This window comes from Thamnophis elegans, chromosome 2 (genome assembly GCF_009769535.1).
Source record: "Thamnophis elegans isolate rThaEle1 chromosome 2, rThaEle1.pri, whole genome shotgun sequence".
NCBI classification, from domain to species: Eukaryota; Metazoa; Chordata; class Lepidosauria; order Squamata; family Colubridae; genus Thamnophis; species Thamnophis elegans.
In genome coordinates this window covers 6096805-6122384 of record NC_045542.1, presented here as the reverse complement: position 1 = coordinate 6122384, position 25580 = coordinate 6096805, and the positions used below count along the sequence as shown (strand labels likewise).

Genomic DNA, 25580 nt, shown 5'->3' with positions numbered 1-25580 from the left:
TCCCAAGATGCCTCAAGTCCTCAAAGCGCTGAACGCGGTTTTGCAATTGACTCCAGCGAGGCCCGGTAGCCGCCGGCTGGGGTGGCTGTCAAGGCGCTGAAAGCGGAGCAGATGCGCCGTTTGTTACTGCTTCCAGCAATCGAGACGGACGAGGGAAGCGGCGGTGGCGGGAAGCAACCAAGCCTTGCAGACTCGCTTCCCACCGCAGCACAGGGGCCGCACAGGCGTGATTGCTTCCCACCCGGAGGTGGCGGCAAGAGCAGTGCGTTGTTGTTGTTGGGGCCAGCCTGCTCGTCCATGGCTGGAGCCGGGCAGCGACTGTAAGGACTGCTCGGGCGAGGTGCGGAGGAAGAACGGAAGGTCCCTAACGCCCGCGACGACGGCTCCAGCCATGGACGAGCAGGCTGGCCCCAACAACAACAACGCGCTGCTCTTGCCGCCACCTCCGGGTGGGAAGCAACCAAGCCTTGCAGACTCGCTTCCCACCGCAGCACAGGGGCCGCACAGGCGTGATTGCTTCCCACCCGGAGGTGGCGGCAAGAGCAGTGCGTTGTTGTTGTTGGGGCCAGCCTGCTCGTCCATGGCTGGAGCTGGGCAGCGACTGTAAGGACTGCTCGGGCGAGGTGCGGAGGAAGAACGGAAGGTCCCTAACGCCCGCGACGACGGCTCCAGCCATGGACGAGCAGGCTGGCCCCAACAACAACAACGCGCTGCTCTTGCCGCCACCTCCGGATGGGGTAGATTGATGGGGTATTTTAGAATTCAATCAGCGCAATAACAACTAAACAGGCAGGCATGCCAAGTGGCACAGGACAGGCAAGAATTTACCAGGGGCTTTTTAATTAGGGGTGGAGGGAGATGGACCTCAATTCAGGACCGCGTGAGGGAGTCCTGTTTTTTCAAGCAAGAATTCTCAAAGAGCAGTTGCTGCCGCGAACGAAAAGCAGTTTTTAACCCCAAGCGCGATGCCACGAATGTCACTATTTCCATCCAAGCCGCCACCACAATCCTTGCAAGCCGGCAAGAAAGCGGAAGCAAGAAGAAAAAAATACATAAATAACCACCCTCCCAAGCAGCCGGAGCTTGCAAATGGCGACGTTGCAATGAGGGTCGTACTCCTGACCCTCTAAAACTCTCGGGAAACTCCTTCGCAGCCACAGGGGGGGGGAATCACAGGAGCAGCCCCACTGGCGGGAGAACGATGGGACGGCTGCGAAAAGGCACAAGGGGAGGGGGAGATTGACAGCAAGGGTCCGTCCCGCCGCTCGCCTTAAAGTTCTCGCCTAGCCGAACTCTGGGGTTGCAGCCGCTGCTCGCCATTCCCTCAACTCAGAGTACGGAGCGCGTGCAAAACCCTGCCAGGCGGGACTCCCCGCAAACCTCTCGCATATTCCCCCCCCCCCGCTTGCTCTGTCTTACCAGATTTTGGGGGGTATCTGTAGAGGAAATTGGACGGGACATCCACCTCTTCCACTCCGGCGTTCTGCCGGCTGGTGAGCGCTCCCATGCTTCAGGCACGGCGGCAGACAGAGGGTATCCGGGGTTGCAGAGGGGGGGCAGAGAGGAGGGGGGTGCGTGCGTGCTAAGCGGACTCCAGCCAATCAGTGAGCTGGCTGGGATGGAAAACTTTAAGCACGCCGCGTTTTCCATCCCAGCCAGCTCACTGATTGGCTGGAGTCCAGGCCAATCCAGTCAGTGAGTGGCAGGCTGGGCTGGCTTAAATTTGTAGGTAGGTAGGATAGAGAACAGAACGATGAGCCAGCCCAGCAAGCTAGCAGCTGATGGGCGGGAGCTGCGAGCGCCAAAAAAAGCGTGCCTTTTAAAAAGGCGGGTGGGACGCGGGAAAATGCATTCAAAAGCGGGGGTGTCCCGCCAAAAGCGGGACGTCTGGTCACCTTAATGTACATATCCACATACCCAACCAACACACCTTGTGGTTTTAAACACACGCATTCCTTATACATTTGTAAAAAAAAATACACTTTTGAGAATTGAGAATTGAGAAGTTTATTTATATGCCGCCCTTTTCCCTGGGGGGACTCAGGGCGGCTTACAACTCGAAAAGGGGGGGGGGAAACAAACATTTAACACATAGGACAATACGTCATTAAAAAACACAACATTCGTACCATTCGGGTGGGTTACAGTCTTTAGCCCCAGGCCTGACGGGATAGCCAGATTTTGAGGGCTGTGTGGAAGGTCTGGAGGGTGGTGAGGGTACGAATCTCCACGGGGAGATCGTTCCATAGGGTCAGAGCTGCCACCGAGAAGGCTCTCCTCCAAGTGGTTGCCAGTCGACATTGACCGGCAGATGGAACTTGGAGGAGGCCTAATCTATGGGATCTAATAGGTCGAGTGGAGGTGATTGGTATTATACCTATTTGCACTGGCTGCTCAATGTGAACTACTGGACAATCATTTTATTTATTGATTTCTGTATGAATTTCATTGTATATTCTTCAATTCAGCAACTTACCCTCCACTTCAAATTCATAAAAAATATTCTATCATTCAATTCTATTCATCTCATTACATAGTTTTCTAAACCAACAACTATGCTATAAACAGTAAATATCACCTGCACAGATTTCCATCCTGCATGCCTCAAATATTACTCATTTTCTCTCCTTATACTTTTTGATCAGAAAACTGCTAAATGCCTTCCCAGACACAATTAATAGCAATAGCAATAGCCCTTAGATTTATATGCCACTTTGTAGTCCTTTACAGCCCTCTCTAAGTGGTTTATAGAGTCAGCACCATGTCCATAACGATCTGGGTCTTCATTTTACCAACCTTGGAAGGATACAACACTGAGTCAACCTTGTGCCGGTCAGGATCGAACTGTTGGCAGTCGGCACATTATTGCATGCAACACTGCATTCTAACCACTGTGCCACAAAGCTCCTATTACCACACTAAATCGATTAACATACTAAATCCAATTAACATATTAAATCACTCTTGTGTTTTTTTTTTCCACTTTTGCTACTTTTCTTTTGTACACGGGAACAATAATTGATTCTTCCAAGCATCAAATATAACTTCAGTCTTTACACATGTTGCACAAGTCATGCCACTCAAGTTAGCAAACCACATCCATAGTTAAACATTTCTCCAGTTACACCAGCTCCACCTGTATAGCCTTATCGTTTCTCAACATTCTCACTATATTTTTCATTAAACGGGAACATTTATAGTGTTTGTTGAAAACATTCTTTGACAAGTCATTCCCACACAAATCTCTAAAGTACTCCTTCAAAAATTCCCTCATTTGAGTTACAGTACATCCCGCATCATCTCATCACTTTAGTTTCAGTTTCAGTTTAATAAAATTTGCATGCCGCCCACTCCTATTGGGACTCTGGGCGGCTCACAAGCAAGATAAAAGCATTTTAAAAAGTTAAGAAAAGATACAATTATTAAAATTAATATACCATCCATTCAGTCTAAGTGGGGCTGGATATTAATCAACAGCCCCAGGCCGGCCGGAACAGCCAGGTCTTGGTGGCTTTACGGAAGGCCAGGAGAGTGGTAAGGGTCCGGATCTCAACGGGTAGATCGTTCCACAGGGCCGGTGCAGCTACAGAGAAGGGCCTCCCTTGGGGGGCCGCCAGCCGGCATTGTCCGGTCGACGGCACCCGGAGGAGGCCCAACCTGTGCGATCTTATTGGTCGTTGGGAGGTGAATGGCAGGAGGCGGTCTCTCAGGTAGCCAGGTCCTAAACCATGTAGGGCTTTAAAAGTAACGACTAGCACCTTGAAGCGCGTCCGGAGACCAACGGGGAGCCAGTGCAGCTCGCGGAGGATAGGTGTAACATGGATGTATCTAGGTACACCCATTATCGCTCGCGCGGCTGCATTCTGGACCAACTGCAGTCTTCGAGCACTCTTCAAGGGCAGCCCCATGTAGAGCGCGTTACAGTAATCCAGTCTTGAGGTGACGAGGGCGTGAGTGACCATTCGAAGTGCCTCCCGGTCCAGGTAGGGCCGCAACTAGTGCACCAGGTGAACCTGGGCAAAGGCCCCCCTGGTCACAGCTGACAGATGGTGTTCTAACGTCAGCTGTGGATCCAGGAGGACACCCAAATTGCGGGCCCTCTCCGAGGGGTGTATAATTTCACCCCCCCCCCCAGGCTAAGAGGTGGAATGTCTGGACCATCCTTTAATTCCATTCACACTGATGAAATTAGTGGGGGCTCCTTGGTTAGACCTCTTTGCTTGGAGTATTTCCCAAACTATTTTTTTATTTTAACCAAAAGCACTCTGCATTTTCTCTGCCCCTTTATAGTAAACTTAATAGTTCTCTGCTGGTCATTGAGTACATTCTTCGCAACTATCTTTTTTTTTCTGCCCTTATGCTTTACAAATATCTTTTGACTCTGTCACTGCTGTAGTCATTTTTGCATATGCATTTCTCTTACTAACAGCCTCTTTTAGTTAATCATTCCATCAAGCACCCTTTTTCATATTTTCCATTACTGTAATTTTACACATTTCTGTGGAACTCCATCACATAATCATATTTGTTTTCGTGACCCGTCAAAACCGCGCTCGACTAAGCCGCGCCCGATTAAACCGCGTCGCTGATGTCATCAACAGGGTGACAACAGCCAGCGCGGAGAAAGAAGGGCGCTTTAAATAGCGCTTTGAAAGCAAGCCGATTCAACTTAAGGTAAGGGTTAGGTTTAGGGTTAGGGTTAGGGTTAGGTTAAGGGTTAGGCTTAGGTTTAGGGTTAGGTTAAGGGTTAGGATTAGGTTTAGGGTTAGGTTAAGGGTTAGGTTTAGGGTTAGGTTTAGGATTAGGTTTAGGGGGGTTAGGTTTAGGTTTAGGGGTTAATTTTAGGTTTAGGTTTACAGCATGCTTCTGTCTCCGCGCTGTTGTCGCCCTGTTGATGACGTCAGCGACGCGGTTTAGTCGGGCGCGGTTTAGTCAAGCATGGTTTTGTGGTGGAACCATTTGTTTTATTCCAAGAGGTTCCCCCTTATGGAAGGCTACGCCCACTTTTTATGCATTATGTTGGAAATTAATTTTTCTATGAATAGCGTTCACTTCCCTGCATGTATTCATCAACTCTGCCCTACAAGATCAGACTAGTGAGAGGCAGCATTCAGATGTGAACCAGAGAAAAATCCTGCATAGCTTCTCTCTCCATCTGTTGGCTGCCTTTTAAATAAGTTACCCCTTTTCTTGGGCTTGTGCATTAGCCACTTAGTTTAGAAAAATACATGAGCAGTTAAGAAGACTTCTGCTCCCCATTCCCTTAATTTCACAGAGACACAATATTTTTCTTTCTTTCCTTTCATTTGTTGGCTTATGCTCTTTCTCCCTTATTCCTCCTACATTCCAAGTCACAATCTGTGGACCAGTGGTGGGATTCAGCCAGTTCGCACTTATTCAGGAGAACCGGTTGGTAACTTTCTAAGCAGTTCGGCGAACCGGTTGTTGGAAGAAATCTCCTTTTGTTTTTTCCCGCACTTTACAGGGCTAATCCTGTAAGGAAGGCAGGAAGGAAACATTCTGGTGTTGTTTCTAGCCTAATCTTTATTGCCCTGCTTACAGAAACTGCCTCTCCGGTTAACCCTTATTACATTGTAACAGCTAAGGTGAAGCATCCATCAACGCGAGTGATGTTGAGTTGGCCATGCCCACCTAGTCACATGACCACCAAGCCCCACCTACCCTGCTAGTCATTAGGGCAGAGAACCAGTTGTTAAATTATTTGAATCCCACCACTGCTGTGGACATATTTATATTTGCCACCCAACATCGCTTTGGCCAATCAAGGCTTTTGCAATACTTTTGTAAGGGTCAGCTAAGTTACCCACCTTGGTTGAACCCGTGCAAAGTGCAGCATTCCCAGATAGTAGTATGGACTCTACCCGTCAGTTTGGCTACATTTGGCATTCCATAAGCACAACCAAAGCCCAATTTTACCATGTTCAGAGTATTCTGTGCAAGCTTCAGGTCTGTAATTTAGAGGGGACCTAAGTAACAAAATAGTTCTATGAAGAAAAGCAATAAAAGAAGCAATTATCGGGAACACAGCACAGACCTGAAACTAAAGCAATCAAAATAATTGAGATTAACTGCAGCATGGTTTGCTAAACATTAAAGTAAACAAACTTGTTCCAGTCTGTAGCTTGCAAATATTAGAGAGGACAAGGGTGATCTTATGTCAGATGGCAAGGTCCTGTGTCAGCCAATACAAGAGCCCTGAGAAGCAATCTAGATTTTCAAGCAGCACATAGGATGCTAGTTAGTGTCCTTAGAATCAAGTCAAATCTGAAGAGTATGCAAATGTTTCATGGATGCTTAAAGGAAATAAGAAGGCTTCTAAGGTTGTTCAAAATCTGGAAGATCAAATAAGAATCCCCCAACTTTGACCTTAAAGCAGGGAACCCACCTTTGAGATTCTTGATGGAGGAGCCGAGGTGGCGCAGTGGTTAGGGTGCAGTACTGCAGGCCACTTCAGCTGACTGCTATCTGCAGTTCAGCGGTTCAAATCTCACCGGCTCAAGGTTGACTCAGTCTTCCATCCTTCCGAGGTGGGTGAAATGAGGACCCAGATTGTGGGGGCAATATGCTGACTCTGTAAACCGCTGAAAGCCCTATGAAGCGGTATATAAGTCTAACTGCTATTGCTATTGATCATGTATGGAACTCTGTGAGAATTATATGGGCACTCACAAAATGGTTCTAGGTTGCTAGTGGCACCAAAAGGCTGACCAAACCCTGGAGTTTATTTCATTTTTAAGAAACAAAAAATGAAATGGGCTCTAGATGCATCCTAAAAACATTGCTGAAGTACAAATTATGCTCGAAGCTAGTCTTTTGCAGACTAGCTCATCTCTTTTTTTAAAAAAAATCATGTTAAAAACATTAAAAGAATTCAAAATTTGCAGATTAACAGAACTATATAAAATTGAAGTCAGGAATTGAATGGAGTGCCACAACAATCACTCCTCTACTGTTCAATCGTTTTCCTGATGATTTAGATCAGGGGTGTCCAAACTTGGGAACTTTAAGACTTGTATACTTCAACTCCCAGAATTCCCCAGCTGGGGAATTCTGGGAGTTGAAGTCCACAAGTCTTAAAGTTCCCCAGCTGGGGAATTCTGGGAGTTGAAGTCCATAAATTTTAAAGTTCCCAAGTTGGGGAATTCTGGGAGTTGAAGTCATCAAGTCTTAAAATTCCCAAGTTGGGGAATTCTGGGAGTTGAAGTCCACAAGTCTTAAAGTTCCCAAGTTGGGGAATTCTGGGAGTTGAAGTCCACAAGTCTTAAAGTTCCCAAGTTTGGGCACCACTGATTTAGTGTTGAGGAAATGCTTGTCAATTTGCAGATGATACAACATAGTTTGGACAACTAATACTCTAAAAAGCAAAATAATAAGAGTAACAGGCACCTTGGGTGCAATCCCAAATCTTCCAGGGCACCACTTGAACACCAACTAGCATTGACAAAATTATTTTAATCAATTGAGAATGGCAGTTTTACTTGGAACAGCTTACAATATGTCTAATACCATCAAACAACAATATCTCGCCATCGTTAAGTCCTTGGGAAGGATTCAATAGGTGGATAAAAATGCCAAATCCAGTCTAAACATCTGGTTGACTATGCACTGAACCAGTCTTAGACTGTGAGTCTAACTATGGAGATTCTCAGTCATCCAGGACATGATTGTCTCGAAGATACTTTTTCAAAAGGCAACTGGACTAAGTATTTTTCCCCCTTGAGGATAAAGAAGACATGAAGGGGGGAAAAAATGAGGTTCTTGGATGAGAAGTGAAATGTCTCCTTTTTCCTCAAGGGACATAGTCCAAGTTGCCTTTTCAAAAAGCCCCTTTGAGACAACTGTAGATTACCCACACATAATACTAATGATAATCTGGTAGTCTGGTTAAATGGAATGAAAGTAACTGAGTGACATTTAACGGGAGGAAGTGTGAAATTCTTCACTTAGGAAACTTATGTGACCAAAAGATTAATATTGTTTGCAAAAAAAAAAGAGAAGTAAGTGACTACAAACTATACAGGACCCCAAAGTGTGATTTGACTACAATGACAGTGAATGCTACTTTAAGATGCTTTAAAAGAAGTATCATTTCCAAATCATGAGTAACAACTATTCCACTCATTCTTCTTTGGCCAGACATTTCAATTACTGTTGCTAATCGTGGGTATCATGCAGGGGTGGGTTTCTCGCCCCGTTCCAACCGGTTCGGTTGGAACGGGGCCGGTGGCATCCTCGCGCACGTGTGCGGCGCACGCATGCGTACTAGCGTCTGTGCGATGCTCCAGCTGCTCCTGGAGGATCGCGCAGGCGCTGCATGTGTCCTGCGCATGCGTGGAAGCGCAGAACTCGTCAAAACCGGGTAAGGAGCGCGCACGGGGGCGCGGGGACGCGGGTGGGCCCTTCGCCGTTCCCGGAAGTTACTTACTTCCGGGTTCGCCGACCAACCGGTTCGCAGGGACCGCCGCGAACCGGTTGAAACCCACCCCTGGTATCATGCTTTAAGAAGTGTTCATAGATATTAGAATAGGTTCAAAGAACATCGCCTAAATCAGGGGTAGTCAACCTTTTTATACCTACCGCCCACTTTTGTATCTCTGTTAGTAGTAAAATTTTCTAACCGCCCACCGGTTCCACAGTAACGGTGATTTATAAAGTAGGGAAGTAACTTTACTTTATAAAATTTATAAAGCAGAGCTAACAGCAAACCCCTACCGCCCACCATGAAAGCTGGAACGCCCACTAGTGGGCGGTAGGGACCAGGTTGACTACCACTGGCCTAAATTGATCAGAGAACTATAGAAAGAGATCGAAGGTATTGAGAAAGTTTACCCTTGAGAAAAGATGTTTGACATAGGATAAATTGGCACTCCTCAGATGCTGCATGGCTGCAACATAGAAGGACAAGGCGTGTCTCATTCCACAATGCAGGAGACAAAAACATTCGACTTAAATTAGAGGAAGTCCAATTCCAGCTGAATTTCAGGAAAAATAAATCCTAACAATAAGAAGACTTGAAGATAGGAAAAACAACCCAGGGTAGTAGTGGGAGTACTAGTGGATTACTCTTCGCCAGATATGTGAAAGTAAAGTCTGCACATTGATCTATATGGAATATTTAAATTTGGATTCTAGAACTGAGTGAGGGAATGCCTTCATAGGGGCATACACTGCCCCTTCCAACTATGATTCTTAAAAAATTAAATTCGGCAGTTTCAGAGATGCCAAACACCCTAATAGTTTTGAAGAGGGACACGTGTAAACTCCATTGTTTGAAACTGTGGAGACTGCCTAATTTTATTTAAAGACACACACAGGACAGAAGGAACCTCTGTTCAGCCCCTGGCATCCTGGTGGATCTCAAGTAGGAAGAATGCCAAACCCAAGGACATGGGAGAGCAATGTAAGATTGGCTGTACAACAGCAAAAGAAGGAGCTTCTCTATCTCTGGTACAGCCCTGCATGGCATCGGACCTGGGTACCTGAGAGACCGCCTCCTGCCAATTACCTCCCAAAGACCGATTCGATCACACAGGCTCGGCCTTCTCCGGGTTCCATCGGCCAGCCAGTATCAGCTGGCGACCCCCCGGGGGAGAGCCTTCTCTGTTGTTGCTCCGGCCCTCTGGAACGATCTCCCCGTGGAGATCCGGACCCTTACTACCCTCCCGGCCTTCTGTAAAGCTACTAAGTCCTGGCTGTTCTGGCAGGCTGGGGGCTGTTGAAGTATCCAGCCACTCTTCATTTGTGACTGTTGTGTATTTTTAATATTGTTTGTATTGTCTTATTTATCCCCTCCCTCGTTTCATTGTGAGCCGCCCGGAGTCCTTCGGGAGTGGGCGGCATACAAAACCAAGAAACGAAACGAAACGAAACTATCTTGCAAAGATTCCTCTGAACTATTTGGGGGGAGGGAGGTTGTCAATCATATGCAAGTCACCTATTCCCATGCATGCAATATCAAATCAACCAATGCACCACAACACGTCTTCTACCGGCTGAATTATATAAGACACTTTCTCCTACATACCAACAGGTTATGGGTGCGTTACTCATTGACACTGCTTGTTCTTATGTGAGGAAAACCGATATGGTGCGGAGTGTACATCATCCTCACCTTACTGAGAGTTGCACCTGGAAGGAGTGGTGGTAATGATCCTCAAAGGCATCATTGCACAAAGGGCTACTTGCAACTTATTTATAAGCACTTTAAGAAAAATTACAGACAATTGTATCGAGGGGCAGGAGAAGAATCAGCGCTTTCTGATCCATCTGAAAGTAGGAGTTTTACAACTTTGGCTCACAAAACTGCAGCAGTTCTAGGAGCGAAGACAAACCTCCCTCCCCCCCCCTTTCAAATCTTCAAATGTTCCCAACCTTACTTTGATAGAGGGCTCTTCAGACAGGTCTCCCATCCTTGGTTTTGTCCTACTCGGAAAGCGGCTTACTCAGCGAAGAAACCAGCTGGTCACAAGCAACGTGAGCGGATAAAATAACTGCACTAACCCAGAATGCCAAGATGTACCAGCATAGCCAGCCCAAAAATCATATTCAGGCACGTCCCAGCCTATGGCTCCAGGCTGTTGAGTCACCACCAGCAACAGCAGCAGCATCAAGAAGGAAGACTTGTTTTGGAGTGGAGAATCAACTACTTAAAAAAAAACCTGGAAAAGAGCATTTCAAGCCAGAGAAAGCAATCTTGCCACATTCTGTCAGAAAAAGACAGCAAAGTTAAGATGTTTGGAAGAATGTTAGACTCACAAAAAGCTGAAACGGAATCTAAGAGAGAAAAAGTAAGCAAGTGTTTTCAAAAATACCTGAGCACCAGGGGTGGGTTTCAAAACTTTTAGAACCTATTCTGTAGGTGTGGCCTGTTTTGTGGGAGTGGCTCGGTTGTCATGTGACTGGGTGGGCATGGCTTGGTGGGCGTGTGACCAGCTGGGCGTGGCCAACTTGGAAAATGTGGTGAAACTCACTTAACAATGCTCTTGCTTAGCAACCAAAATTTTGGGTTCGATTGTGGTCATAAGTTCTCTTTCTTTTTCTTTCTCTCTCTCTCTCACACACTCTTTCTTTCCTTCCTTTCTTTTTTCTCCCCCCCCTCTTTCTTTCTTCTCTCTCTCCCACTTCCTTTTTATTTCTTTTTTTTTCTCTTTCTATCTTTGTCTCTCTCTTTTTTTCTCTCCCTTTCCCTCCATTCCTTCCTTCCTTTCCTGTGTGTATCTCTTCCTTTCCTGTGTGTATCTCTCCCCCTCCCTCCCTCCCTCCCTCCCTCCCTCCCTTCCTTCCTTCCTTTCTTCCTTCCTTTTGGAACAGGTTCCAAAAGGTACGCTAAATTTCACGAACCGGTTCTGGCGTACCAGTGCAAACCGGGAGAAACCCACCCCTGCTGAGCACCAAGCCAAAGTAGAAGTGGATCACAATTTGACAGCGAGAGAAGTAACTTGAATACATCAGTCTAGCAAACAAGCAAGCAGACGGCCCAACTAAAAGATGAGCGATGCCTGAGTGCCACAGCAGAGATCGCTCTGTCTTTGCTCCAACGGTACAAGCAGCCAGCCATTAATTGTGTATACAACTCTGCACACCAGAGGGCAAGACCAACAGGGAACTTCATATGACTTTGCACCTTTAAGCACAAGGGACGATCACAAGAAGAGCAGAAGTGATAGACTGGTGTTGCAAAGGAATGCGGTAACCCTCTGTGCATGCTTGTATGTTGAAGATAACTTGGCTGAAAATAAATGCCAGCCTTCATACACTATAACTCAACACAAGCTGAGATATGCATCATCTTATGCAATAAAAGTATTGTACAAATTGAATAAATTAGTTTAATTCAACCTCAGTTCTCACATCATGGGAGAAGCAAAGAGCTGAAGCCTCTTATCATACCACCATAGAAATCTCACTCAGCAAGACTGGAATCTTTTGTCGCCTAAAAACACAGAGATACAGTATATACCATACACACGCTTTCTTTCTCTTCTTGACTTTTTATATTCACAGGTCCATAGCAGAAGAGGAAGTGAATCCTAGTGAGACAGTCTAAAAAACTGGTGGACCTCCAGCATCTGAAGAGCCAGTTGACAACGAAACCTGCAGGACATTAGGATGAGGGTTCCTGTTGGTCTTGAAGTCACATGTTCCCCATCGAAGCTCACTCATAAAAATATACAGAAGCTTCTAAGCCAGTAACATCTCTCATCCTCAGTTTCCATTGTGTAAAACATGATTCCAAGTGATTGTCCTTCACCAGAATCTAGACAGCTCCTAAAGCTAATGCATTTTATATAATATCAAGGTTCACACAAATACAGTTTGTGGTAGAGATTTTAAACCCCATAGAATAAGACTGGCCTCTACTTCTAATGACTTCTAGTAAGAATGAAGCTGACTACCTACTGTCTCCTGGTGGTCAATGTAAGAGAAAATGCCACACAGGATATATACTATGGGGATGTTATTATCAACTTGACATAAGAGCATTCAAACATGACATTTTGTAGGGAGTACATGTTATAAATAATTTCCCAGTAGAATAATTATATATACACACACATTCACAGTATATATAGATCCAAGCTCATGATGCTGTCAAAACAAGATTTGGGAAGGAAGAAGAAGGCGGGGCTTAGCAGTGAGATTTTCAGGCTATTCCTGAAATTCCTCTATTCTGAAGGAAATTGGACGGTCCATTTCGGACCCAAGCTGTCCCGGAGAGACAGTGAAAGGTTGGAGGAGATCCAGTGACCCCAGAGACGTTCGCAAAGTCACTGGGGGCTTGGAATTTAACCTCCATTGCCAGTGACTTCTGGATTAGCTGTAAGCTAACCGAAACTGCAGGTTGCCCCTAAGAATGGCGTGAGTGTTTCCAGCTGGTAAGATGACTTTATTACTCAGAGAGACACGGTCCGCATAAAAATTTAAGCTAATTGAAACCAAGATTTGGGAAGGAATTCTTAGCTCCTGATAGATTCCCCAATGAGAGTGGCTTTCTACAGGTCACCACCTAACATGAAGGGGATGGGAGTCACATTGAGATGCTAAAATTCACAAGACTGAAATCCAAAAATGTACATATTAAACCTGCAGAGCAATCGTCCTAGAAGTCCTAGAACAGCACCTTGGATTATCAGGCTGATCTATGTGACATGGAGGGTAGTAGTTAGTCTTGTCCTTCCCTACTACTGTAATAGGTCCATATTTTCTCTTGCATGAAGGAAAGCATTCACTAGTAAGACTCTCATCCCATAACTCTCACTCATTTACCTGGCCTTTGCAGTCAAGGGGCTTCATCAGTTGTAACTTAAACATTAATTCACCTGGAATGGGATTGCCCAGATACTGGCCTATGTCCAGGGCCGGATTTTCCTAGAGGCTAACTAGGCTTCAGCCTAGGGCCTCAAGATCAAGAGGGGCCTACATTCAAATTGTTAGCAAAATTAAAATTACCCTATTCTAAAAACAGTGAACACTAAAACGCTGAACCGAAAATAAGGAGAAATTCTACGCATATGACTAATAAACAAACATAAAAATGTATTGGTTAAGATCGTTCCAGCGCCGTGGCAGTTGGGGAGCCCGCCCACGTTCCCAGCACTGGCGGTCGGGTGAGAGGTGCGGCCGCTCCCAGTAGCCGTCGCGTCGACGTGGAGCCCACCAGCGGCCAGGCAGGTGAGGGCGAGGTGGTGGAGCCGGGCAGCTGAGCGCAGCAGGGGAGGCGGCTGGCCTCGCTTCCTTTGCCGCAGAGCAGAGCCGCCCTCCGTCGGGAGGCCAGCTATATATATTGATATATATATTGATATATATCACAGTAATGATGTATTTTATTGTCTCTCATGTAATTTACAAACTTAAAAATGGGAGGTGAAAGGGCCTCATAAGTGGAGTAGCCTAGGGCCTCTTTTCATCTAAATCCGGCCCTGCCTATGTCTTCCATAGATAGTGGTACTTTTGCAGGCTCTGGAAAGATGACTTTCAATGGAAATGAGGCAGATTGGAAGGAAGAAGGACACAGGCAAATGTCACAAGAGCCTTTCCCAATCCAATGTGCAATGCGTGTGTCCTCCTGGAATACATAATATACAGTATATGCTACCTCCAACTGTAGCAAACCATAGAGCCTAGAGATGACCTTTGGTAGATTGGTTTGATGGAAAGAATGCAACAACTTTTCTTCTATTCCAAAGATAGTATATTATCCCATCATAGGACAGTTGCCCCAATGGAAAGATGAACCCAAGCTGAAACCATGTAGGCAGCATCTTAGCAATACCAGAGACAGACATGGAGGGCATGCCAGAGACAGAGAGAAGAGGTGTAACATATTGTTGAATGGATTTGGTTCTGATTATGAAAATCCCAAATTCTTAAGAAAACACAGAGCACCTCAAGAATTCCTGCAATACTGGATCATGCTGAACAGCCTGCTTACCTCACAAGACAACATAGATAAGAAAAAAGACTCCTCAACAAAATGCATCTTCAAAATCTGTAATGAGCGAAGCTCTCTGCAAACAGCAAGACAATGCTACAAGGTTTGGATAAATCCATTCTGGGAAAATTTAAGGAGAATATGTTTCACTCCATTCCAGGGGTGGGTTCCTGCCAGTTCTAACCTCTTCTATGGAAGAGGTTCCACAAATCTACAGTGCCGTTTAGAACCAGTTCCAGCTCCCTCCCCGCGCCCATCTGCACATCATCAAGATGAAGAGCGAGAGGAGGAATTCTGGGAGTTGAAGTCCACAAGTCTTAAAGCTGTCAAGTTTGAACACCCCTGGGTTTTTTTTTTCCTAAAGGGTTAGGGGTACAAAGGTCTTGTAATTTGACAGCTTTAAGACTTGCATGCTTCAAATGCCAGAATTTCTGAGCCAACATTTTGGTTGCTAAGCAAGAGCGTTGTTAAGTGAGTTTCACCATATTTTACAAGTTGGCCACTCCCACCCAGTCGCATGTCTGCCAAGCCACTCTCACCCGGTCACATGACTGGCAAGCCACTCCCACCCGGTCACATGGCCGGCAAGCCACTCCCACAAAGCAGGCCACGCCAACAGAAGAGGCTCTAAAAAAATTTGAAACCCACCACTGCTCCATTCCATATTTTGGATCCAGCTAAATCTCAAGATCGGAAAACTAAATTCCAGATGCATTAAGCTTTTGGTAATGAAAGATGTTATTTATTTAAGGGATTTGACTGCAATCAAATATAAACCCTATGCCTAAATGTTTAGATTTCACACCTTTGGAAGCTGCTAGCTTTGGTCTTCTGCCAATATAAAGGCTGTTCAGTACCATCTTCTTCAGGCCCTTTATATGGACTCTTAGTGCATTTTTACAGGCAACTGAGAAGGGTATATGCTGGAAGAAAGGAGATGGAGATGGGCTTTATGAGCTAGTCTCATAAACAAACTTCCATAAACATCACAATGGAAATGTCTTTCTACTTAAAGACAAACATGGCATTATAAAAGGAGATTGTTCTACCGCAACCTTGATTTTGCCATTTCTATTAGATATACATCCCAGCAAATAACAGTTGGGAAAAAAGGCCAAATATTCTACATCAGGTGCATAAAACTCAGCAAGCATGTTAAATGGTTCCACCACAAAACCGCGGACGACAAAATCGCGGTCGACGAAAGCGCGCATTTGACGTCATCACAGCGCGACGAAAACATCGCGCTGTGATGGAAAAATGTAAAAATAAAGCGAAAACCTTACCCTAACCCCCCCAAACCTAACCCTAAACCTAACCCTAAACCTTACCCTTAACCTAAGCCTAAATCTAACCCTAAACCTAACCCTTAACCTAACGCTAAACCTAACGCTAACCTTTAACGTAAAATTTAACGTAACCCTAATGCTCTAAACCTAACCCTAACCCTTAACCTAACCCTAACCCTAACCCTTACCTTTATGTGAATCGGCTTGCTTTAATTTTATTGTTATTTCAATTTTTAATTTTTTTCATCGTGCTGTGATGACGTCAAATGCGCGCTTTCGTCGATTGCGCTTTTGTGGACCGCGGTTTTGATGGGTCACGTGTTAAATTCTCCCCCTCCTTCTCTTCCTCCCTCTCTTTACCTATCAACCAGTATAGCAAACTCAGAACAACTAAACAATATTGGTTTCTGGAATTTGAAAGAGAAGGTGCTGATGATATAATCAATGGTAGCAGAAACTTTTCAAGAACTGATTCTTTTCTTGATTGAAAGCAAGCATTTGCTTTCGGAATACATTTCTCAATGTTTTATTCTGGTTTTTAGAAAATTTTACTGGAACCTGGCTTCATCCTTGAGTGCCTCTAGAGGAAGGAGAGAGCACCAAGGCAACTAACACAATCCACAATCTCAGTCCCTGGCATTCATTGGTAGGGCATTGCGAAAACGTGAGAGCTTTGCACTCTTAGAAAATGCTCCAATTTGTATTTTTCACTTCAGATCAAATCTTTGGGGGGGGGCTTCAAAAATTTCAGCAACAGGTTCTCTGCCCGGTTGTTGGGTGGGCGTGACCATGGTGGGTGTGGCTTAGTCAGCCTCCTGCACCACAGGGGAGGGGGTGTTTTCACTTTCCCCAGGCTCCGGAGGCTTTCCTTGAGCCTCTGGGAGGGTGAAAGCTGCCTCCTCTAGCCTCCGGGGGCTGGAAACGGGCCAGTTTCTGGTCTTCCGGAACTTCCGGGAGACCCATTTTCCCGTCTCCCCAAGTGTCTGCGTGTGCCCAGCAGATTGGATCCAGCCCACCCCTGGATCAAATTCTGTTTAAAATTAGCTGACCCAACAATTGTGGAACCTATATTTTTGCCAGGCAGTTTAAAAATAGTTCTCTTCCACTTTCATTGCTGCTTTAGTGCCACTGATAATGTCATGTAGAATTAAATCAGAGTCCAAGGCAAAACGATCCTTAAAGTTCCAATTTAATAAAGCAGACATCTTAGGCACATCTGTGTTAATCCCGATACTGGAAATGACATCAGAATCCCACCCAGTTAAAAGTTCATGATCTTCTCCCCACACTCACAATGTGCTAAGATGTCTGCTTTATTAAATTGGAACTTTAAGGATCGTTTTGCCTTGGACTCTGATTTAATTCTAGATGATGCTTGGAACACTGACATATACTGGAAGGCAGCCACCGTGGCATGACAAAACCGCGCTCCACTAAAGCGCGCCCGATTAAACCGCGTTGCTGACGTCATCAGCAGGGCGACAACAGCGACTACGGAGAAAAAAGGGCGCTTTAAATAGCGCTTTGAAAGCAAGCCGATTCAAGTTAAGGTAAGGGTTAGGTTTAGGGTTAGGTTAAGGGTTAGGGTTAGGTTTAGGGTTAGGTTAAGGGTTAGGATTAGGTTTAGGGTTAGGTTTAGGGTTAGGTTTAGGGTTAGGTTAAGGGTTAGGTTTAGGGTTAGGTTTAGGGGGATTAGGTTTAGGGGTTAATTTTAGCTTTAGCGTTTACAGCGTGCTTTTTTCGTCGCGCTGTGATGACGTCAGCTACGCGGTTTCGTCGAGCGCGCTTTAGTCGAACGCGGTTTTGTGGTGGAACCGGCTGCCACAGAAGACTCTCACTACTTCTCCAGGAAATTGTGCTCCTGGGGTTATTTCTCTGCAGAGAATGCAAAGTAGGAAACCACCTCAAAATCCTTTAGCACAATCAATACTTCCCCCAGTCAATTCCCCTCACAGCTTTATTTTATATTTAGTTGGCTTATAGAGAGGGGAATGCTGTATCCCAGGGCCTGGATGCACAATGTCATCATTAATCTGAAATATCAAGTGGCGACACGACAGGCAATACAGCAGCCTTCACAAGAATTATGAGGCCTTTCCTCCCAGTTTTATCACCTCACATTACTAATCTGACATGAGATGAAAGTCACCACAGGGGAACTGAGTCTCTCTACACCATAATCACACCAGCCTGATATATCTGTAAAAGCTTAGATGGGGTGGGGAGATGTAATGTCACAACAGCGACACTCAGTAATTTTCCTTTTATGCTGAATCTCTTGCATTTCTGGTTTCTTAAACTTCTCTAAAAACAAATGGTTAAAAAAGAAGAAGGGGTTTTAAGGCTTTAAGTTCTTCCAAAAAATGTTGTTTAAAAAAAAAACTTTGTTGGCCTTCTGGAACATTAATTAGATCTTAACCAAGTATTGTTGGCAAATGAGGTCCAGTTTGCCTTAAAGCCTTCTAGACGAGGCCTAAGGTCAACTGAAGGAGCTTGGTGGGAAGCCAAATATATATCACACATCACACAGCAGCTGGAATTAACTCTGAGATTGATGTGATCTGGCTATTGAAATAGGAAATCAATCCTTCCTTCCTTCTTTCCTTCCCTATTTCTGGCTTTTTTTTTTAATTTTTTTTTACAAATCCACCAATCATAATAAAAATCACCCTTCGTGTTTGTTGTCCCCATTTTCAATATAAATTTGAAGCACCTTTACACATTCTAGACAATTTTTCTTCAGTCATATACCAATGGTACATCATTTATAAAATATTTATCAGCACAAATACAACACAAATGTAACAAAGGCAACAGTAAAAATATTGAGTTTCTGTCTGGATGGTCTCTTGTGACGAGCCGATGGACAGAGAGTGGAAGCAGTGGGCTTCCTCCCATATTTGGGCATACCAGGGGTTGTAACACTTAATACATACCTATCTCCCTGGCTCAGCTGATAACGGAGAAGGACCTGTGGCTTAGTGGTTAACACACCTGCCTAAGATGTAATACAGCACAGGTTCTAATCCCAGTAAGGGAATGGCTAGCTGATGAGAGCTAAATAGCTTGAAATAGATCTATACTAGTCTCCCTTTATTTATTTATCAGCACAAATACAACACAAATGTAACAAAGGCAACAGCAAAAATATTGGGTTTCTGTCTGGATGGTCTCTTGTGACGAGCCAATGGACAGAGAGTGGAAGCAGTGGGCTTCCTCCCATATTTGGGCATACCAGGAGTTGTGACACTTCATACATACATACATACATACATACATACATACATACATACATACATATAATTTTTTTAGGTTATAACATAAATTAAATTTTAGTTCTTTTAATCACTTATTTTGCCATTGTTCCATCAATGTAAATCATGTAACGTTCTTAACCCATTTTATCATACAATCTTTCACTTGTTCTTCTGTTTCAAATTTCAATAAACACTTATACATTTTAACAATTGCATGTTCAGCATTTGTATATAGTTCAAATCAGTGATGGGATTCAAAATTTTTTACTACCAGTTCTGTGGGCGTGGCTTGGTGGGCGTGGCTGGGTGGGCATGGCAGGGGAAGGACACTGTAAAATGTCCATTCCCTCCCCACTCCAGGGGAAGGTTACTGCGAAATCCCCATTACCTCCCGATCACCTGGGACTCGGGAGGCAGAGAATAGATGGGGGCATGGCCAGTCAGAGGTGGTATTTATCGGTTCTCCAAACTACTCAAAAATTTCCGTTATCGGTTCTCCAGAACTGGTTAGAACCTGCTGAATACCACCTCTGACTCAAATTCTGCCTTCTGCTGCTCAGTTCTAGATACTTTATTATCTGCCCTAACTCCTTTTCTTAACTTTAGTGCATACAAAAACTATTGAAAACTAAATGTGTCTACAACTAGTTGCTCTTTTGATTTCATCTCATATTATCCATGCTTCTTTTCGAATAAGTCCCACTAGTTAACTATTTTCCTTTACTGAACTCTTTCTTTCCTGTAAAATTTCTTGTGATGAGACTGTGCAGCTTCCAATTATTCTAGCAGCTGCATGACAGACTAGGTTTAGCTTCTAGATGGTCTCACGACACCCCATCTGGTGTGAACTGCAGTAGGCCAACTGTGAAGTCAAGTGATGAGGTCATGATCACCTATAAGCATGCATTCTGATCCAGGAAATGGCACACTGATACATTAAATGTAATTCTGCAAAAGGGTCTCGTGGCCATGTTTCCATCCGAGTCCAGGAAGATTTCCAGACTGCAAATATGTTGTCAGTACTTCCAGGTAAATCAGATTTCAGATTTCAGATTTAGTTTATTTGTATGCCGCCTTCTCCGGGAGGGACTCAGGGCGGCGAACAACTCAAAGGGGGAAAAGGGAACATAAAACACAATACACGTGATTAAAATAAACAAGAATCATACAACCACACAAGTCGAGAGGGGAAGGGAACTCATCAACCCCAGGCCTGCCGGCACAGCCAGGTTTTGACGGCTTTCTGGAAGGCCTGGAGAGAGGTGAGGGTCCGAATCTCCGCGGGGAGTTCGTTCCAAAGGGCGGGAGCTACTACAGAGAAGGCCCTCCCCCGGGTGGTAGCCAGATGGCATTGGCTGGTGGACGGAACCCGGAGGAGGCCCACTCTGTGTGATCTAACGGGTCTTTGGGAGGTAATTGGTAGAAAATCAGTTCAGAAGTAAACAAAACAAGGATTACAGGAATACTACTTTACTGTTACATGCAATAATAATAGAACCTGATTTCTCTTTCACCAAATAGATTCAAGGTGGGGTTGTTTTGAATTTCTCTTATGGCTTCTCCTTTCTCAGGACTGAGTTGCCTGTCAGTTCGATTTAATTATTCTTGCATTCCTTTATCAAGGTTATCTCTATATTCTTTCATGCCAGTTCTGAAGGGGGGAGCATAATCCTTCTAGAAGGCCTTGAATTCAACCTAATACTTCCCATCCAGACCCTAAAGCTCTCTAGAAATCAGAACAGGACATTCACTGCAACAAGTGTCTGTATAAGGGCTGATAAGTAGAGCTGGATATCATTAACCTATCGATGAATCCCTGGCCTATGAATGACCCTAATCAAAAGCTTCATGCAGATACTCTGAGGAACTTTAAATTGGAGTAACTTGGGTTGACTTCTCTTTCCCAATGAACTGATAGCAACTAGTTAGGAAGGAGGAAACCACTAACAGAACTCCTACTCCTGAGCCGCACAGTTGGTCCAGAAAGACTGGTGGATAATATCAAAATCTGCTATCACGTCTAACAAGATCAAGAGGGTTGGCTATTCAGAACATCACCGAGGTGGATCTTCAAGTAGAAAAGAAACATCAGAACTGTCCTTATCAATATTTCAATATCCAGTGAAGTTTCCATTTAGGATATATGGGACGAAGCACAGTTTTACAAACGACATTATGTCATTCCCTTACACCATTACTAAAAAAAAAGTCAGTTCAGAATTCAGATCATTTTCCAAGTGATCCAGAAGCTGTTTACCATGTGATAAATTATTTGCTTCCAAATATTTATGGATTGAAATAAGTGGGGACCAGTCTTCTGATATCGTACAGTGTAGGTTATGTTGAAAAGGGTAGGTGAAATCAATCCAGGCCCAGTGCATGGAGAACCAAGTCTTAAAACACAGCATTTACAATATCTCTGTATCACTGCATGGGTTATTTCCAAACTGAGGGATCTTAAATAGAAATTCAGTCCTTTCTTAACATATTTTACTGATAAGGAGGAAAAAAAAAAGAGAAATAGTGGGAAGGCATAAAAGGATTCTAAAGGGCACATGACATCATCCGGGTCCTTATTAAAGTCCTCTGAAAAAAACAGAGCAATTGCACAATAAAGTGATCCACACTCTTCTTCCAACTCATCATGTGGTTAATTCAGAGACACACCAAGGGTGGTTTATGTGTGACCTGTATTACAGGTCAGAAAGCAAACTGCGTTTTTTTAAAGATGTTCGGTAGAAGTGGCTATTCTCCCTTCTTAAGGCTCTTTTTCTCTACATTTCCACTTGTACCTACTGCACCTTTATGGAAAACAGATCCCAGGAGAATCCCTTTCATTGTTTACTTTCTGTGGTTTCCCCCTCTCTCCCCCCCCCCCACTTCTGATACTCATTGTAAGGCAGCAGAACAATTTTTGCATCTTTCTCGTTTTCATTCTCCTTCTCATTCTTCAGGTTAGTTGTGATCTCTCTCCAGTGGTGGGTTTCAAAATTTTTTGGAACCCACTCTGTGGGTGTGGCCTCCTTTGTGGGAGTGGCTTGCTGGCCATGTGACCTGGTGGGAGTGGCTTGCCAGCCATGTGTTTTCTTTCTTTCTTTCTTTCTTTCTTTTTCTTTCTTTCTTTCTTTCTTTCTTCTTTCTTTCTTTCTGTCTGTCTGTCTGTCTTTCTTTCTCTCTTTCCTTCCTTTTGTCTTTCTGTTCCTTTTTCTTTTTTTCTTTCGTCTCTCTCTCTCTCTTTTTCTTTCCTATTTATTTATTTACTTCTTCCTTTCTTTCTTTCTCTCGCTCTCTCTGTGTCAGTCTGTCTGTCTCTGTGGGGGGGGCAGTGGTTGGTTTCAAAAAATTTTGGAACCTCTTCTGTGGGTGTGGCCTCCTTTGTGGGAGTGGCTTGCTGGCCATGTGACCTGGTGGGAGTGGCTTGCCAGCCATGTGTTTTCTTTCTTTCTTTCTTTCTTTCTTTCTTTCTTTCTTTCTTTCTTTCTCTCTCTCTCTCTCTTTCCTTCCTTTTGTCTCTCTGTTCCTTTTTCTTTTTTTCTTTCGTCTCTCTCTCACTCTTTTTCTTTCTTTCTTTCTTTTTTATTTATTTATTTATTTCTTCCTTCCTTTCTTTCTCTCTCTCTCTCTCTCTCTCTGTGTCAGTCTTGTCTGTCTCTGTGTGTGGGTGGGGCAGTGATTGGTTTCAAAAAATCTTGGAACCTCTTCTGTAGGAGTGGCCTGCTTTCCGGGTCCACTGGTGGAACCTCTTCTAACCGGTTCGGTAGATTTGACAAACCGGTTCTACCGAATAGGTGCGAACTGGTAGGAACCCACCTCTGTCTCTCTCCTCCTAGTAGTCCTTATCTTTTACCCCATCCCAGTCATGCTCTTCTGTTCCTCCGCTCCTTAGTGAGAGCACATTTTGAAAGTCCATCTGGGAAATCTGTGTCAAAATCGCACAGGAGCATAGAGGAAATTATGTGATGGGCCAGATGCAACACCCACAAACAAGAACTTTCTTACCCTTTTTCCTGAAAAGAATCCACAACTGGAGCCAGATAGCTCTTCAACATATCTAAGGAATAAAGGAGATCTTCCACTTCTCCATAGGAGATATTGTCCATTGTTCTCTCAGCTTTGTAACAAAATGCCACTTTTGGATAATGTAAGGGCTCTTTAGGTAAATTGCTTTGGATAGATACCTCCACTCCAAAATGTGGTATCTGCTATCTAGCATTCCTGACATTATTCAACATTCTCTTGATAAGCTCAAAGAAAGAGAGACCTGCTCCTTTTTACTTGCTCTGTCCCATTAGTTGAAAGTTTACTATTTAACCATAGAATTAATCTTTAACAGTAAATCTACTTTCCTGAGTTTGTAAATAACTCATTTCTAACTTTCTGTTCTATGTTCTTCTTGACATATTTGTAGTTTATTTTCAATGTTACTTTTCTTACTTTTGCAGCTTTCCTATATTCTTTTTAAATTTTTGAACTTAAATGAATACTCACTATCGCCCTCTAAACATGTATCACTTAACTGTGCCCAGTTAAGATCTTTGCTGAGCTTCTAATAATAGTTTATCAAACTATGTTACTAAGACGCCTAGAGTTTTCTTAGTATCTTAAAAAATTGTACCACTGTGTCAAACAATACAGTACTTCTTACTGTTCTTAATTTGAAATACACAGCTAAAGATCCATTTAATATGCTCATTTCCCCCAGAAGAAATTTCCTAGAAAATAATAACTTAGAAAACCACTGCTATAAAGAGTTTATACTAATCCAATTTTGTTGCATTTTGCAATTGTTGTTACATTTGAACCAGAGTTGTCAGGCCAGTACAAACCAGGTGCAAAATATTGGTTCCGGCAGTCACACAGAGAGCTGGAGTAGAATTCATATGAAAGTACAAGATGAATCCTCTCTGCTCATCAGACTTCTGATGTCTGCTTGTCAGAGACAGAGAGACAGGGAGAGAGGGAGAGGGAGGGAGGGAGGGAGGGAGGGAGGGAGGGAGAGAGAGAGAGAGAGAGAGAGAGAGAGAGAGAGAGAGAGAGAGAATATGAATCTAACCCAACAATGCAGCAGTTCAAACCAAAAGGGAAAAGGTCTTTCAGAATATCCCCCACACAGCTGCAAAGAAAAATTATGTTTGTTCAAGGAATTGCCAAAAATCGCCATATGTGCTTACATTTATATTCTGAAACATGTTTCTCCCTTCAGATCTGAAACTGCACACATTACTATTATAAACTGCTAAATGAACTCATCTACTTGGTATGCCTGTAAAAATAAGGAAAGGGGTTTACCGATTTGTACTGACAAGAATGTTGCAGTCTTCATGCAATTAATTATCTAAAAAAAAAGAAAAATGTTTTCCCACAATTTTCCTTTAATTGTATCCAAGACACATCCTCTGGAATCTCGTTCCTCTCCCTTTCCAAATCAAAAGTGGCCCCTTGCTTGAGTGAAACACACCTAGCTGCTTTGCAGCTTTCCGGAGGTGTTCCAACCTGCACACACTCCATCACTAAATAAGAGCAGAAAGGAGTTGCCATCACTGGTAGCCGGTAGTCTTCTCCAGCTGGACAGTGTAAGATGCAGCTTGAAAATAAACAAAGAGGACAGGTTTCGACCTTGAAGCACGATAATATTAAGAGAGATTTTATCAGCAAGAAGCAAATAGTCTTTCTTCCTATCTACCATTAGCTGCTATTCCAATTGCAAATCAGGAAGGATTCTTCAACTTGAAAATGAAGCTATGGCCTATTTATTCCATTTAAGGGCCAACATAAGAGCCGAGGTGGCGCAGTGGTTAGGGTGCAGTACTGCAGGCCACTTCAGCTGACTGTTATCGGCAGTTCAGCGGTTCAAATCTCACCAGCTCAAGGTTGACTCAGCCTTCCATCCTTCCGAGGTGAGTGAAATGAGGACCCAGACTGTGGGGGTGATATGCTGACTCTGTAAACTGCTTAGAGAGGGCTGAAAGCCCTATGAAGCGGTATATAAGTCTAACTGCTATTGCTATTGCAGTTCAGTGGATCTAATCTCACCGGCTCAGCCTTCCATCCTTCCAAGGTGGGTGAAATGAGGACCCAGACTGTGGGGGCGATATGCTGACTCTGTAAACCGCTTAGAGAGGGCTGAAAGCCCTATGAAGCGGTATATAAGTCTAACTGCTATTGCTATCTGCTTCCTATCTGGAACACCAGAGGCAAATGCCAGAGACCTGCTGGGTATTGGTTTCTGCATTAAGGCACTTCTGTTTTCTGCTATCTGGATATTTTAAAGAGAGCATGGACCCTTCTTGTCCAACCACCTTTGTTGACCTGTGTTCCTTGGCACAAAGAGCCAAGAAGGGATCTTTGTTCAGATGCCAACTACCATGAAGCACTTCCTGTTCCATGGAACTTAACACTATCTGTAGGAGTTACAGGGTGAGGCAGAGAGATGGCTTATAATGGGTGAAGTCATCCTAGCTGAAGAGAATTCCTTCAATTCTTAAATAGCATGAGTGGGCGGAGAATAGCTTTATCTTCCTGGTCTGCTTTTTCAATGCTAAACCTTGCCATCCAGCTCTTAATTTACTCATCTTGGGGACA

General features: G+C 44.1%; 1 protein-coding gene across 2 annotated transcripts in view; it reads right to left on the bottom strand.

The window, feature by feature from the left end:
• Positions 1-25580, bottom strand: part of S1PR2 (sphingosine-1-phosphate receptor 2) — a 93773-nt gene that overhangs the window by 61582 nt on the left and 6611 nt on the right. The window contains exon 1 of one of the 2 annotated variants that reach the window (XM_032211214.1): positions 22998-23395. The exons of the other annotated variant lie outside the window; for it this stretch is intronic. The gene's annotated coding sequence lies outside the window, so the exon portion shown is untranslated. Of the gene's footprint in view, positions 1-22997; positions 23396-25580 lie in introns of those variants that run through there. 2 annotated transcript variants of the gene reach the window in all.